We start from the raw sequence: 17,795 nt of genomic DNA on the forward strand, positions 1-17,795 counted from the left end.
TAAATCTAGGATTTAGCTCTCACACTAAAATGCCATTTTGTTTGGGTATTTGCATGTTGTCTTAGAATTTGGAAATGTCACATTCTGATGTTTCAAAAAATTCAGGAGTTCCTGAAACTGAAGCCATTGCTTTAATGTGTGTATGAGTACTTGATGGGAACCAAATGTTCTCTCTCCACCTTATCATTAAGACCCTCATCACCCAAGGCATAGAAAGAAAGTACTAAACAAACTTCAGAAACTGATTTGTCATTTGTGTAAAAATGGATAAGCACTTGCAGAGTAAAAAGAGTATAAAAATTTTTAAGCCTAGAAGTTAAAAAATATAAGGTGGTGAGCAGAAACAAAATTGTTATATTAGAACTCTTTTGTGGAAATTACCCCCAAAACAATTATTCATGACCCTGGTGTTTCCAATTCTTACTCTAACAGGCAATTTTCAGACACTGATTGTTTTTTTTTTTTACAAACTGCCATAAAAGTTATATTATTATTTCAAGATTCTTGGCATTTGGTTTTCCCTTCCAAATGACCTCACTTAATAGTGGATCATCAGAAAACCGTCAGGCCTTAATAGAGATCGCGTTGTATTTTAGAGGGGCTGGTTGTACATTTTCGAGTTCAACAAAAGGCACTTACAGTCACGTAACCCTGTCACCCCAGGTAAGAAAATTGGGAAGCTCCACCGGTATGGTAGCAAACCAGTTCCATCACAAACAGAATCTTTTTTTTTTTTTTTTGCGGTACGCGGGCCTCTCACTGTTGTGGCCTCTCCCGTTGCGGACGCGCAGGCTCAGCAGCCATGGCTCACGGTCCCAGCCGCTCCGCGGCATGTGGGATCTTCCCGGACCGGGGCACGAACCCGTGTCCCCTGCATCGGCAGGCGGACTCTCAACCACTGCGCCACCAGGGAAGCCCCAGAAGCTTTATGTGTTCTTCTTACTTTTCAGAACAGAGTCAAATCTGAGACTGTTTATTATATACTGAAAAGCAGAAATGTGAGTTACTAGTTTACTTTTACATTCTTGGTTAGGACTGATCGTTTGCACTTGCAAAAAAAAAAAAAAGACGTAAAAGCTGAACATTAATTTTTAAATATCACCAGCAAAATAACTATATATGTATTGATATAATGCTGATAGGATTCTATAATAGAGGACAGACATGATGCTAAATGAAGGAAGCCAAGCACAAAAGACCGCGTATTGCGTGATCCCATTTGTCTGAAATGTTCAGAGTAGGCAAGTTATAGAGATAGAAAGTCAATGAGTGATTGCTTAGAGCTGGGAGAGTAAGGGAGATGGGGAGAGACTACCCATGGGTATGGGGTTTGTATTTGGAATGATGAAAATGTACTAAAATTAGATTAGGATGATGGTTCCACAACTCTGTAAATATACTAAAAACCATTGAATTGTACACTTTAAATAGATGAGCTTTATGGTGAGAAAATTATATCTCAATGAAGCTGTTAGAAACAAATATTCATTCAATACTGTTTTTTCTGGAGGGGGCATTCTTGAACATTAGACACTTTTGCCTTAAAAATACTCAGGGTAATTTTGAATTTCTCATTATATGACATTATCCGTTTCGGGGGTAATTTCTCAAAGATCATGAAATTTTTATCATGTATCTGTATAATGATATTGAAATTACTATTGAAAACTTCCTTCAAATCGGTGCTTTGGTACTAAATTTTGTCCTCTTTTCACAGCATCATATTTATTTAATGAATACTCTTAATAGTTGACTTCCTGTACTCTAATCTTTTGCTGTAAAAGTATGGTCCAGGGATCAGCAACATTGGTATCATCTGAGAGCATATTAGAAATGCAGAATCTTAGGTCCAATCCCACACCTACTAAAGCAGGCCTGCCTTTTCACAGAATCCCAGGCACAGAAAAGTGACTCTGATGCAAAGGAAAGTGCTCCGAAGCAGCGGTTCTCAAAGTAAGGCCTCCAGGACCACAGCATCAGCTTCAGCTGGGAATTCATTAGACATGGAAATTCTCAGGCCCGCATCCAATCCAACTGAATCAGAAACACTAGCCATCGATATTTTATCAAACTCTCCTGGTGATTCTGATCCTGCGGAAATTTCCTACACGATAGAGTCCCTTTGGTGCACAGTACAGTCACCTGGGGAAATTTTAAAAATCTTGATGCCCAGGCTGCAACTCATACAAGTTAAATCAGAGTCTTTGTGGATGGGATCTATGTATCAGTAGTTTAAAAAATTTCTCAGGTGATTCCAATGGGTGCTCAAATTTGAAAATCAGTGTTCCAAAGGAGAAGAACTAAGCACATTCGTGTTATTGGTTACTCCAACTGGCTGCAGTTCTCAGAGTTACTTTAAGCTATGGGATGACATTACGTTTTATCTGAAAATAATTGATCTGTCACAGGAGAGTTTTTTTCATTCTTCATTCCTCTCACACTCCATTTTTTTTCTTCACTTAATCTAATATAAATCCTCTAGTGACAGTCACGCTACAAGTGTGGGAAACATTTCAAAGTGAAAATCAAGCCCTAGCTTTTATACTCCTAGCTACTTAAGGGAAACAAGAGAACAAAAAGAAAACTACTTGTTTAGAGAAGGGGCAGAGCATAAAGAAAGAGGTAATTATGTGAAAGAGGGGATGGTAAGCAGGGCCTGCTGCTGCCAAAAGGGATGAGGTGAGTAGGAGTTATATATTTGCTTAGAAAGCAAGATGAGTCCTTGCCGATTCTGGTTCTGAAAAACAAACAGAAACAAAGATGGGGCAAGGGCTCAGCTCAGAGAGGCGTTGGTGGCAGCATTCAGGTGTTTCTGCAAAGGTGGGGAATCACTTCAATGAGAAATTGGTCAACATGTAACTAGGAGGAAAAGTCCAGTTTTGTTGAGACCATAAACACCATGACCTGCTGGTCTTAAGGGAAGGTCTTGGATGAGAGTTAATGTTCCCAGGGAGTGTGCGAGAGGAACGAGGCCCAGCTCTGGTGGTTTAAAGAAATCCATATTAATTTTGGGGGGTGGCTCTTGGGAAGTTCAAACATTATAACTTTTGGGCTTAACTGTTGAATCTATTGCACACTCCATTGCTTTTGTATTCTCTCAAAATGTTGCCAGGAATGCACCTTGTCACGCCTGTCAAGATGCTGGCAGACGCTGCCTGGAAGTATATATTTGTCCCTCACAGGCAATGTTAGTTTGGGAACACCAGCTCCAAAACTGTAAGAAATGGGTAAAAACGACTTCATCACTTTCAAACAGAGTTGAGAACTATGCTTTGGATGTGTGTGTTTTCCATTTTATAAACGAACAAAAACTAACTGGAAAGCTGACAAGAGAGGAAGGGCCCTAGATGTTAATTCATAAACCATAAATCTACAGACATAAGCTATACAGAAACACATTGAGTTCTCCCTTAAATTACAGTGAGGAGCTGGAGCAGATGTACTTTTAGGGTCCTAACCTTGCAACAGTTATTGGAACAAATAGCAGTTAGTTCCTCCGAGGACTCTGTTGGTCCTTAAAAGAAATAAAGCTCATGAGAAAAGCCACATACTACTGAAAACTAGTTGATTTGAGGAGTGTTGCTGGATGAAGACAGCCCCTTGACAGAGGGCTTGGCCATGTAGAGAGTAGCAGGCAAGTGCTTTGAACCTTCCTGAATGTGCACTAATACAGAGTCCACACATGCTGCTGAGAAAGTTTTGGCAGACGGCAGTGGGGACAGGGGCTCCTAAGAGAGGCTGATCAGATTCTTCAAATTTTTCTGCAAAACCTAAGCTATCCAAGGTTCCTAAAGATTGTATTAATTCTCCTCTCAATATAGATATTCTGGGAAGGGGAGAGGGATGGAATTAGAGGTTTATAGCAAAAAGGATGGACTAATGAAACAATGATCAAGATTCAGGACTAAGCTTTGATGGTAGCTGGAGTTATGGAGATGAGAACTCAGCCTGAGGCTGGAGAAACAGCATACTGGGAGCAGGCAGTGGTCCTGAATAAAGCCTGGAGAGTCTCCTGAGGTAGATACCCTCTATTCCCCCCAAATTTAGTTTGGGTGACTTTTGGTAGTTTGTAGTTTTCAAGGAATTGGTCCATCTCATAAAAGTTGTTGAATTTGTGTGATAGAGTTGTTTGTAGTATTCCTTTGTTGTCCTTGTAATGTGTGTGCGGTTTGTAGTGATATCTCCCCTTTTAGTCCTGATATTGGTAATTTGCATCTTTTTTCCCCCATGGTCTGTCTGGCTAGTTTTAATCAGAGAACCATTCCTTGGTTTCATTGATTTTCCCTACTGTTTTTCTGTTTTCCACTTCATTTATTTCTGCTCCTTTATTTAGGGAGTATACTCCCCTAATAATGCGTTCGTTATTTCCTTCCTTCTACTTGTTTTGGGTTTAATTTGTTCTTTACTAGTTTCTTAAAATGAGGTTAGAAAATCAACTTGAGACCATCCTTCTTTTAAAATACAAGCATTTGATGCTACAAATTTCTCTCTAAATACTGCTTTAGCCGCATTCCATAAATTTATGATATGGTGTATTTTCATTTTCATTCAGTTAAGAATATTTTCTAATTTCCCTTGAGATTTTTTTCTTTGGTCCATGGGTTGTTTCATTTCCAAATGTTTGGGGGTTTTCCAGATGTTTCTCTGTTTAATTTCTGATTTCTAGTTTAATTCCATTATAGTGAGCACATACTTCATATGGTTTCAATTCTTGTAAATTGATTAAGGCTCATTTTATGGCTCAGGATAGCATCTATCTTGGTGAGTGTTCTATGAACACTTGAAAAGAAGATATATTCTGCTATAATTGTACAAAGTGTTCTATTAATGGCAATTACTGTTGCTGAAGTCTTCTGTGTCCTTGCTGATTTTCTATCAAGTTCTTCTATTAATTACTGACTAGAGAGATCTCCCACTATATTTGTTAATTTCTCTATTTCTTCTTTCAGTTCCGTCAGTTTTTGCTTCATGTAGTTTGATGTCTGTTGTTAGGAGCATACACATTTAGGATTATTATAGCTTCTTCTAGAATTCACCCCTTTGTCAGTATTTAATGTCCTTTGCTGTCCCTGATAATATTTCCCTGTTCTAAAGTCTACTCTGACTGCGATAATATAGCCACTGAGGTATCCTTTTGATTGGTGATTGATTTCACAGTGTATCTCTTACCTTCCTTTTACTTTTATCAATCTACTATATTTACATTTAAAATGGGTTAACATATAATTGAGGCCTTTTGAAAATCTTACCTAAAAGTCTCTGTCTTCTTATTGAAACGTGGAAATTTAGAAGCCTTACATCCACATAGGTTCCTTACATCACTTTCTTTATGTTATAGTTGTAATACATATTCATATACTCACATTAAAAATACCATCAGACAGTGTTGTAAATTTTGCATTTGATAGTTACACTGATTTGAAGAGAATGTGTAAAAGGGGAAAAATAGTCTATTTACCTTGTTATTTACCATTTCTGTTGCGCTTCCTTTATTTCTGTAGTTACATTTTACCCCTTGTATCATTTTTCTCCATCTTTTAAGAGCTTCCTTCAGCAGTTTTTTAGAGCAGGTCTGGTGGTTTCTAATTCTTCTAATTTTCCATCAGCTGAAAATGTCTTTATTTTGCTATTATTCCTGAAGGACATTTCGTTGGCTATTGAATTTGAGGTTGACAATTCCTTTCCTTCAGTGCTTGAATGTTATTTAACTACTTTGGCCTCCATGATTTTTGATGAGAAATCCTTAGTTACTCAAACTGTTGTTTCCCTGTATGTAATATGTCATTTGTCTCTGACTACTATATGTATAATTTATATATGTGTGTATATATATAGATAGATAGATATAGATTTAAAAATACATATAATTTAATCTTTGGTTTTTGATAGTTTGATTATGATGTGTCTAGGCATTTTTTTTTTTAGCTTGTCCTGTGATGGGTCTCAGAACTTCTTGAATCTGTACATTTATGTCTTTCACTATATTTAAGGAGTGTTCACCTGTTATTTCTTAAATATATATATATATATATATGTGTGTATATATATATATATATATATATTTGTACCAATCTATTTTTTCTCTCTTCTGGGACTCTAATGACACAAAGTTAGAACTTTGATACTGTCCCACAGGTATCAGAGATTTTGTTCTTTTTTCCCCCCTAATCTTTTTTTGACTCTTTGTTCTTCAGATTGGCTAATTTCTATTTATCTATTTTCAAGTTCACTGAATATTTCCTTTGTCATCGTCATCCCCTTCTGCCATTGAGCCCATCCAGTAATTTTTTAAAAAATTTCAGATATTGCATTTTTCAGTTTTTAAATTTCTATTTGGTTCATTTTTAGTTTCTCTGCTCAAAACTTTTTTTTTTTTATACATTTTTAGAGTGTTCACCTTTACCTTATGGGACATGTTTATAATAGCTGTTTTAATATCTTTGATAATTCAAATATCTAAACAGTCTGGGGGTTTGCATTTGTTGATTGTCTCTTCCTGATAAAAAGTGATCAGATTCTTCTTTTTTCCTTTTTTGTTTTTTGAAGTAATTTTGAGACGTATCCTGGACATTTTGAATATTATATTGTGAGATTCTAGGTCCTCTAAAATCCAGAGGATTTTAACAGGACACCGATTTCTTGTCTTCTGTTTTGTTTTAACAGTGAATAAACCCAGTTAGGTTTAGACCACACATTCTGTCTCTCCTTCTGTGGCAAGTCTAAGGTAAGTTCAATTTTCAAAGCCCTTTCTGTGCTGTTTAGGTCTGCTCCACACACACACCTCATATGGGTGAGTCTAGAATAATGGATACAGGTTTATATTGTAGTCTAGTTCTCAAAGCTATGGTTCTTTGTGTCTGTCCCTGAATCTGCAGCTCATGACTGAGGACTTGTCTCAGTTCATACACAGAATTGGAGGATCTCTTTCTCCAGATCTCTTCTCCCTAGAATTTCCCCTACACACTCTGTCCCTTATGGTTCCTTTCCCTGGTTTTTGGACCAGAAAGCCAGAGTTTCTTTCAAGTTGTACAGTCCATGCTACTGAGAAGGCCATCAGGATGAAGTAGCAAGAGAAAACATGGAGGGAAAATAATGGTGATTCCCTCCAAACTCTTTGAACCACAGGGGCCCTTTTATTTGTTCCTCTAGTCAGAGACATGAGTTTTCTTTATGGGCTTTAGGTGCCCACATTGCTGCTGCCATGGTAAATTACCCTAAAATGCAGTGGCTTAACACAACAAACATTTCATATCTGACATTTTTTATTCATATCTGACATTTCGTATCTGACATTTCATATCTGACATTTCCAGGTGTTGCTAAGCTGGGTTATCTGGCTCAAAGTGTCTTGCAAAAAACTACAGCCACGATGTTGCCCAGGGCTACGGTCATCTTAGGGCTTGACAGTGGCGGCTCTGCTTCCACGCTCACTCATACGGCTGTTGAAAGGCTTCAGAAGCCCCACTTCGAAGCTTACTACCTGGCTGTTGACAGACTGCAGGCCCTTGTTGGCTCTTGGCCAGAGACATCAGTTCCCTGCCCTGTGGGCCTCTCCATCAGGCATCTCACGACGTGGCAACTGGCTTTCCTCAGAGCAAGAGAGGGGGAGAGTGAGCAAAATGGAAAACAGAGTCTTTTGTAACTTAATCTTGAAGGTGACATCCCAACACTTTTGCCATATTTTATTCTTGGAAGTCAGTCATTAAGGACAACCCACATTCAAGGGGAAAGAATTACAAAGACACGCATATCAGGAGGCAGGTGTCATTAGAGGCCGTTTCAAAGGTTGTCTACCACACTTTCTTAAATGCCCGGTGTGCATGATATTTTTAAATTGCAGTATAATTGACTTACACCATTAGTTTCAGGTGTATAGCATAGTGACTCAATATTTTTATAGATTATACTCCATGTAAAGTTATTATAAAATATTGGCTATATTCCCATGTGTATATTATATCCTTATAACTTATTTATTTTATATCTATTTGTCTATATCTCTTAATCCCCTTCACCTATCTTGCTTCTCCCCGACCCCTCTCCCCTCTAGTTTGTTTTCTATATCTGTGAATCTGTTTCTGTTTTATTATATTCATTCATTTTATTTTTTAGATTCTGCATATAAGTGAAAACATACAGTATTTGTCTTTTTCTGTCTGACTTATTTCACGAAGCATAATACCCTCCAGGTCCATCCATGTTATTGCAAGTGGCAGAAATTCATTCTTTTGTATGGCTGAGTAGTATTCCATTGTGTGTGTGTGTGTGTGTGTGTGTGTGTGTGTGTATTACATCCATTCATCTGTTGATAGATACTTAGGTTGCTTCCATATCTTGTCTATTGTAAATAATGTTGCTGTGAACATTGGGGCACATATATCTTTCTGTATTAGTGTTTTCATTTTCTTCAGATACATACCTAGGTGTGGAATTGCTGGGTCATCTGGTAGTTCTATCTTTAACATTTTGAGGAACCTCCATACTGTTTTCCATAGTTGCTGTAACAGTTTACATTCCCACCAACAGTGTATGAGGGTTCCCTCCCTTTTCCCCACATCATAACCACCACTTGTTATTTCTGGACTTTTTGATGATAGCCATTCTGACAGGTGTGAGATGATATCTCATTGTAGTTTTAATTTGCATCTCCCTGATGATTAGTGATGTTGGGCATCTTTTCATATGCCTGTTGGCCATCTGTATATGTCTTTGGGAAAATGCCTATTCAGCTCTTCTGCCCATTTTTTAATTGGGTTGTTAGTTTTTTTTATATGGAGTTATATGAGTTCTTTATACATTTTGGATATTAACCCCTTATCAGATATGTCGTTTGCAAATGTCTTCTCTTATTCAGTAGGTTGCCTTTTTGTTTTGTTGATGGTTTCCTTCACTGTGCAAAAGTTTTTAAGTTTGCGGAGGTCCCATTTGCTTATTTTTGCTTTTGTTTCTCTTCCCTAAGGAGACATACCCAAAAATATGTTTCTAAGACCTACGTCACTGAGTGTACTTCCTATGTTTTCTTCTAGGAGTATTATGGTTTCAAGTCTGAAGATACAATATACTCTTAAAAGTCATGCACACCAGCATGATTTTTAAGACTATATTATGTCTTTGAGCTTTTTCCATATGGCATGGAAAAATATAAAGTGCTGTCACATGTTTTGTTTTCTTTCTTTCCTGGCAAACATAGATTCCATCTGAGTTCAATAGAAATTAAGGATGTTGAAAAATGCAAGGCAGATCTAGAAAGAGCCAAGGATATGGAAAATTAATGTGGGTATGTTCGGTGCATCCTTTTAATGCTAGAATGGTTTTCTAGTCTGAATATTGTTAGGCAAATTAAGTATAAGAAACATCTGGCTGGAGGAAAACAATGCACAAATTAACAGGATAAACAGAAATTAGTGGAGTATGTTGCTTCATTTTAAACTGTATCAGTTTGCAAACATTGTAAGTCTGAGATCAAATCACATTCCACAAGGGATAAATTATGCCACTGCAAATTGTTTCTTTATAAAGTAGTGAAACAAGAGAGAAGTTCCTATTTTTTAGACCTACATCAGCTGAAGACCCACTGACTATATTAAAGCTCTCTGAAGAGTTAGAATTCTCAAGTATGAGACTGGCAAGTTGAAGAGCAGGTAGGAGATTCCCAAAAGTGACAGATTTGCTTCTAATATTGAGTGGTAGAATGTATTTTCCAAAGAGGTCCACAATAATATTTTTCTTCCACATGATCTTCTGCCACGTGATCTCGCTACTCCCCTATCAAGAGGTAGAGTCTGTTTCTCTACCCTCTCAACATATAATGAATGAAATAAGAATTGATAGTTATTGTTCTACCTAAGATAAATATTATTACATATTTGTATGTTTCCTTTTATCATGGTTTTCTATGTGCATAATTTTTAAAACAATTCACATGACACCAGTGGGTTTTTTGCCTCCCCCATCCCAATTTAACAGGATGTACTGAGTATTTTTATAGCATTAAATTTTTTTGAAACTATAAGCATAATGACTAAATTTTCTTTTTATGTATTTAATATGCTTCATCTAACCATTCTCTTATTTTTTTTAATTAATTAATTTATTTATTTATTTTTGGCCACGTTGGGTCTTCATTGCTGCAGGCAGGCTTTCTCTAGTTGCGGTGAGCAGAGGCTACTCTTCGTTGCGGGCTTCTCGTTGCGGTGGCTTCTCTTGTTGCAAAGCATGGGCTCTAGGTGCGTGGGCTTCAGTAGTTGTGGCATGCGGGCTCAGTAGTTGTGGCTCGCGGGCTCTAGAGCACAGGCTCAGTAGTTGTGGCGCAGGGGCTTAGTTGCTCTGCAGCATGTGGGATCTTCCCGGATCAGGGCTCGAACCCTTGTTCCCTGCATTGGCAGGTGGATTCTTAACCATTGCGCCAGGAGGGAAGTCCCCGTTCTCTTATTATTATACGTTAAGATTATTTCCAATGTTCCTAGCATTTTACTTTTATAATTAGTACCGTAAATTCCAGCCTTGTACATAAATGTGTGTACTCGTCTCTGATTTTCTCCTTAGAAAGGATTCCTAGCTAAAGGATATGATCATTATCATACCTTAAAAAAAATCATATTATTGAATTAGGCTGCCAAGGGCTAGCCATGTAGAATAGCTCCACTTTCATTAAACTTTAGGAATGGCAAATACATTCCATTGGAGTACTAGCATCAGTTAGTTAGTAGTGGTGACTTGGTACTCCTTGATGGGAAGGACTGCAAGACCACATCTGGGTCCAGCAGCAGAGAATGCTGAGATAAATTGGTGGTGTTTAACCTCAACAAGGGATTGGAGAATGAAAGCACATGTGCTTTGTTTCTGCCAACCCAGGCTTAGCCACTTCCAGGGTTGAATATATATTCATTAATTTTTGCCAACATGAAATGCAGAAAAAAAAAGTTTCTTTCTGTTATAATGCATATTTCCATAATTATAAATGTGGTTCAGTAGTTATTCATATGCTTGGTGTCCATCTGAATTTATTCTTCTCAGAATCGCCTTTCCATTACCCTTTGTCTATATTTTCAGTTGTCTTGCTAATGTAGACTTAAAAAGAATGCTTTTTATACATAAGGATGATAAAATTTTTTCGGCCATTTTCCAGTTTGTCATTGTCCTTTTAATTTGTTTATGATATTTTATGATGATAAGAGTGTTCATTGCTACGTGGTCAAATTAATGTTTCGCTTTGTGATTTCTTCCTTCGTTTACATGATTAAAACCTTCCACACGCTACAATCTTATAAATGTTCATCTGTGTATTCTTCTGGTTTCTTTATGATTTAATTCATATTTGTCTCTTTAATCCATCAGAAATCTAATATCCTCCTCCTAAGACATTTCAAAGAGAGACGGAGAAGGAGATAAAAAAGACTGAGTAAGGAAATATCAAGCGAATTGAAAACAGTGATATTGATAATGATCATGATCATATAGTTGTAGTAAAGCTGAGGTGCCATCCAGACATAGTAAAATTCAAGGTAAATATGTTAAATGAATAAAGCTGATTTTATGTTGTTGAAGTTACGAAGTTAGCTTGTTAATGAGTATTTATTCACAGAATATAACTATTACAAACATTATGCATAAAATTTAATATATCACAAAAATATAAAGCAAACCCCAAAAACATAAGTAAAAAGTGTCAAAAAATGACTGTACCAGATTTTAACGTGCTTACAGTCTTGAACAGATGGAACAGATTAAAGTGAATGCGGATATGGAGTATTTGAGTAATGTATACAATAAAGTTGATTTATAAGATAGACGAATTTATATCTTACAACCAAAAATGCTTATTTTTTCCCCAAAATCTAATGGTATGTTTTACTGTATCCTAAGAAATTTCAGTAAGAACAAAAAATGTGCAGTCCTGTTCTCAGACCTCATGAAATAAACCTGAAAATTAACTTAAAAATAGTTTAACAAAACGTAAAAACACTGAGTTAAAATAATAACATAAAAATAAAATAAATTCCCCACTTCAATAATTTATGGGCCAAAGAGGCAATAAAAGTCTAATTACATGTTGTTTAGAGAACAATAATGACACTACACATGAGATTGAGCTAAAGTTATACTCAGTGGAAATGATATCTGCAAGAGCTCTATTTAAAAAACAGAATAGGGCTTCCCTGGTGGCGCCTGCCGATGCAGGGGACACGGGTTTGTGCCCCGGTCCGGGAGGATCCCACATGACGCGGAGCGGCTGGGCCCGTGAGCCATGGCTGCTGAGCCTGCGCGTCCGGAGCCTATGCTCCGCAACGGGAGAGGCCACACAGTGAGAGGCCCATGTACCGCAAAAAACAAACAAACAAACAAAAAAACAGAATAAATGAAAACAAATAAAGAAAGGACTCAAGTTTTGGAACTACAAAAAAAATTATTCAAGATAAAAGCATAAATTGATGTGTCAAAAAGCAAAGAGTCCAAGTGTTCTGTAAAAGGCACCACAAAATAGATTAAATGTTTGTGAGAGTAATCAAGAGAAAAAAAAGTCAAATTACCAATATATAACATTGGAAAGAAACTAATACCATACATACGGAGGAGAATATAATAATTGACAATGTATGCTACTTAAATCTTTACGTTGATAAATTTTAAGTCTACTTTTAAATTAAGGACAATTTCCTAACAGAATTTAAATTACTAAGACTTTCTTAAGAAGTATAAAAATTTAAATGAACAGATAACCTTGGAAGAGTAATGAAGGAAAATAAAATCGCTATTCAAATATAAAGTGATGGTACTAGTTCTAAGTAAGAAGGTGTAAATACATTCCACCCTGTCTAATGACAACTATAAAATCTATAGGGTGCGTGGAGCCACTATTTGAGGACTCAGAAAGTTCACAGTAGCAGGTAGCTTGGGGAAGAAGACCAGAATTTAAAGTGCCACTGAACCAGCAGTGAGTTTACCATTTTCTTCCCCTTCTAGGATCCTCTGGGACTCCGTGCAAGAGTCTGAAGCCCATAGGTAGGCATAGGTGCAGAAGAGTGGGAAAGAGAGAGTGTATGTGTTTGTTTTTCCTCTCCCTGTTTTTGTACAATATTTCCCAAATCTCAGGCAATGTCTTGGCAGCAGCAGTGATGGCAGAGGCTGCAAAGCAACATCAGGACCCAAAACTTGGAGGAAGAAGCTTCCTCTCTTATCAGTGGATTTGTAAACTCAGGAGGATGGGGCAGAACCTCACTGTCCTCCTACCATTTGGCCCCAATGCAAAACATAGTCACAGAAGTAAGCAGGAGAGTGAGGCAACTAAAGTCTCAGTTTTTCGGGGCAAAGGACTGAAAAGGGGAACCCCCAGAAAAGTGGCGTGTAATGGGGGAGATCAGGAGGAACAGATGGCTTTGGAGCTTCTGAGCTGCCCATGCAGGCATCTGAGCTCAGTTAGCCGCTGAACTATAAAAGAGAACACCCCCCAGATCCCAGATTGACCGCTGGGGCCTCACACACAGGAAAAATCTTAATAGCATTGCAAAAACTTTGAAATCTGAACTAACACTGGAGCCAGATTCCACAGACCTGCCAGCTCAAAAAAAAAAAAAAAAAATCAATTCTTTCTATAGGACTTAAATAAGACTCAGAATTTCATAACATGATATTCAAAATACTCTGGAAACAATTCAATTTGCCATCCAAAAAAAAAAGAAATCACAACTTTTATGGAAAAGACAATGCCAGCTGACAGATATTGGAATTATATCACAAAGCAGCTATCATACAAATGCTTCAACAAGCAATTATAAACTCCCTTGAACAAATGGAAAAATAGAAATGTTCTTCCAACAAATAGAAGATATAAAGAAGAATCAAATTAAAATTGTAGAACTGAAAAATATAACTGAAATTTAAAATTTGCTGGATGGGCTCAATAGTGGACTCAAGATGACAGAGAAAGAGGACTATCAATCTAGAATTATATATATTATATATATATTATATATATGTACCCATACAATTATATGTGTACACACACACACACACACGCAGTACCGGGTGCTGGATGGGATGCGGAACCACTAGAACTGATACATTTCTATTGTGAATGAGCAATGGTACATGCACCACTCTGAAAAACATTTGTGCAGTTTCTTAAAACATTAAACATACTTTACCATATGATTTAGTAATCCTATCCCTGGGTATTTATTCTAAGTCAGTAAAAATTTAACTTCATATAAACACCTGTACACAAACTTAGATGAATTTCAAAGTTCTTTTGCTGAGTGAAAAAAGCTAGTCTCAGAAAATTACATACTGTATGATTCCGTTTATATGATTCTTGAAAAGACAAAACTATAGTGATGGAGAACAGATCAGTGGGTTGCCAGGGATTAGGAGTGAGGGGAGGGTGTAACTGCAAAGGGAGTTTTTTGGAGTGATGGAACTGTTCTGTCGCCTGATTGTGGGTGTGGTTACATGAATCTGTATATGTGTTTGAATTCATGGAGCTGTACACCCACAAAAAGTTAATTTTACTGCATGATAATTTAAAAATAAACTTTATAAAGTAACTATAGTTATAGCTGCCTCCAGATGGGAGTGGTGGTGTCATAATTTGTCAACAGGAAATTATCTTTACTGATCTCTTTGTATTCCACACACTGGTGGGAGAAAGAAAAGAGAAAGATAAAAAGAATATGCCTTTTAAAAACTTTTATCATTATTATTATTTGTTTTTAGCAGAGCAACCTCAAGAATTACGGTGAAAATCACAAATGGAGTTTGGTTCAAGCCTTGACCTTGCGTATAATATCTAGAAACATAAATGATGCTATTTTATTTTTTACAGGTTGAAGATGATGAAAGATGAACACACTATGCTGTACTTCTAAGTGGACATGAGGGCTGGTCCTGTCAGTGAATCTAAGAGTCCTTCAATGCGTGTCCTGGAAGAGAGCACCTTTGGAAGGCTGGTTCATAAATTCAAGAACACAGGCAATGTTTTGGGCACACTGTTTTGTGGATGACTGTTTCTGAAGAGGTAAAGGAAATGGTCACTGCGGACATAATAGGCAGCTCAAAGAGCATTCTAGAAACTGGGGGTACTTCTCAGTACCACATGAAAAATTCTCAATCCACGTGCCTTTCACCAGTTCAAGATGTTAAATCCTACAAACTTTAGCTGAGGATAATCCCAATTGTTGTTTGGAAATGTGCTCAAGGAGCTCAGATCTCCTGGATAAGAACGCCAAAGACTGAGACCAAGCTACTTTTTATGTAAAAGGGGAGGCAAACAGTAGATGAAATGCTGGGTCAGGAGACAATCAGGACAACCCACACTGAACTTCAGCCACCCAAACACAAGGCAAAGGTGATGGTGTGGTGTGACCTGTGGAAAGCACGTGTCTCGGGACCATTTTTCTTTCAAGTAACGTGTCTGAAAAGATGTATTTTATCATGTAACCAGTTAATGCCAGCATATGACAGGCTAGGGGAAGGGTACCAGGAGTGGTTCCAACAGGCTGGCACACTCACCACCCATGAAGCCAGAAGGTGAGGGACTGGTTGGATAATTTCCAAAACTGGTTTGGCTGACATGGTTGTGTGAAGGAAGCTGCCAGCTCTGAACTCCCTTGATTCCTTCCTCTGGGGCTTGTTAAAGGCTCAGGTTTTGTCCACAGAAATCAGAGACCAAAATTATCTGAGGCAGTGCACTGTACATACAAATGCAGGGATGGACACACATGATGTGTTAATTGCCACCTTCACTGCAAGCTTGCGCTGCTAGCAAGGGACAACACGTCAAACACACCATGCATTGAAATGTAATAGCAATAAACCATTTTTATTTCCAGACTTTATGGCTACCTCATATAGCTTTATTTCTTCACCCATAAAAATGGAGTACCCACTATATTTCAGGATTTATGGCAGGATTAAATGAAAGACACATAAAATGATATGTATTTAAAATTTTTTATCTGTATCTAGCGTTATAACATTTTCTTATGTTTACTGCTTTTTAATTGTTTACAGTGTCCACTGCTAAGACTTTTCCATCATGAACTCCATCTTCAGATACTTCTACTTAAAGAAACAATCTGTGCAGGGGAGAATGTCTTTGTTAAATTCACAACTGATAGTCTTATAAAATACAGTCACAAGGTGGCATCTTCCTACTGTCCCTACTGCCTGTCGCTGTGATTCACTAACACTGTGTGATAGATTTTAAAACAAAACAAGATACTGTGCCCAACACGCATGGAAACTGAAACTCTTCCTGCCTCTGCTTCCATTTACGGGACTTGATTCTTGACATCTCAGAAGGACCTTTGCCGGCACCACTCTCTTCTTTCTTCCTCACTTCCCCTTCTAGCTCTCCCCCCTACAATCTGTCCTGTCTTTTTACAGCACCTGCTTTAATGTAGGAAGGTGGCTGCAGTGAAGGGTGGGGTGGAGGTGAGTGTCCTTTACACAAGTCCCATTGGATAGACAGGGGATTGAGGTTCACTTTCTTGTTGATCAGGGTGCAGGTGGTGAGAAAAATATAAGGCATGCCCCATCCCTTACACCACCAACACACGTTTTTTTTTTTTTTTTTTTTTTTTCCACTTAAGTCTTTATGTCATGAGATGAATCCCAGGTAGTTTTTTCTCAGTCTGGCTCCATGGTGTCATTTCAGTACCTTTAGGTTGCTTCTGGAACATTTTTCATGGGATGAAAAATGTAGAAAAGAAGAATTTAATCAAATGTTCATAGCTTCTCAATTACAAACTCCTGCTAGAGTCAACCACTGCTACGTAATTCATCACGGTTATATGGAATACAGCAGGCATCAGGTGAATTTACTATCCCAAACTAAAGATCAGAAAGTCCTTGCAGAAATTGATTTATAACTTTCCTATAGGAACCTCCTCAATTTTAGGGCAGACTAAGCTTCCCAGGGTTTTGTCTCCACTTTGCTTTTTGAACTCAACTGTCTTCCCAATTCAGGTGACTCAATATGGTCTTTATTTGCTCTGTTCACTAAATATTTCTACTTTCTGCTTTCTAGGACTATGGTAGGATTGTACTTCCCAACCTTTGGAATTGGACATGGCCATGCATCTTTTTTTGGACAATGAAATGAAGCAGAAGTGATGTGTGTCACCTTTGGGGGTAGTGAGTAACTCACTATGTATGTCCTCTTTTCTCTGCCATAGCATTTATGAAAGCATATATTGAGAGGATAGCTTCCATGGCTACAGGTTTGAGTTTATTATACAGAATCAAGTTCAGCTGAATGTAACAGGAAAACTCAATTAAAAGGGGTAGATAGGCAATCTGAGATGACTGTGGTGGTTTTCCTCTGTGAAGTCTGCAGGAACCCAGGCTCGTTCTAGATTACTACTCAGCTGTTGCTATAATGTGACCATTATTCTCATGATCCAAGATGGCTGCTAGAGGTCTGACACCATATTCATGTTCCAGGCAGAAAATGGAATAAGGGAAGAAAGGAGACAACCAACAAAAGAAGCAGCTGTCTTTTAAAGAGGTTTTCTTGAAGCTGCCACACAGAACCAGGATTTATATGTCATTACCCAGATTCCAGTATCACGGCCGCATTCATCTGTAAGGGAGGCTGGGATATGTAATCTTTATTTTGGGTACCTTTGTGCCCAGCGAAAACTCAAGAGCTCTATTGCTATTCAAGAAAGGGAGACCAGATATGGTAGGTAGGTGACTAGGAGTCTCTGCCACAGTGAGCATATGACCTAAGTTAGGACAATTAGAATGGCCCATCCCCTTCATCACAGTGCTAGGCTAAGGAATGGGCATATAAC

This window comes from Leucopleurus acutus (assembly GCF_964270905.1).
Source record: "Leucopleurus acutus genome assembly, chromosome: 7".
NCBI lineage: Eukaryota > Metazoa > Chordata > Mammalia > Artiodactyla > Delphinidae > Leucopleurus > Leucopleurus acutus.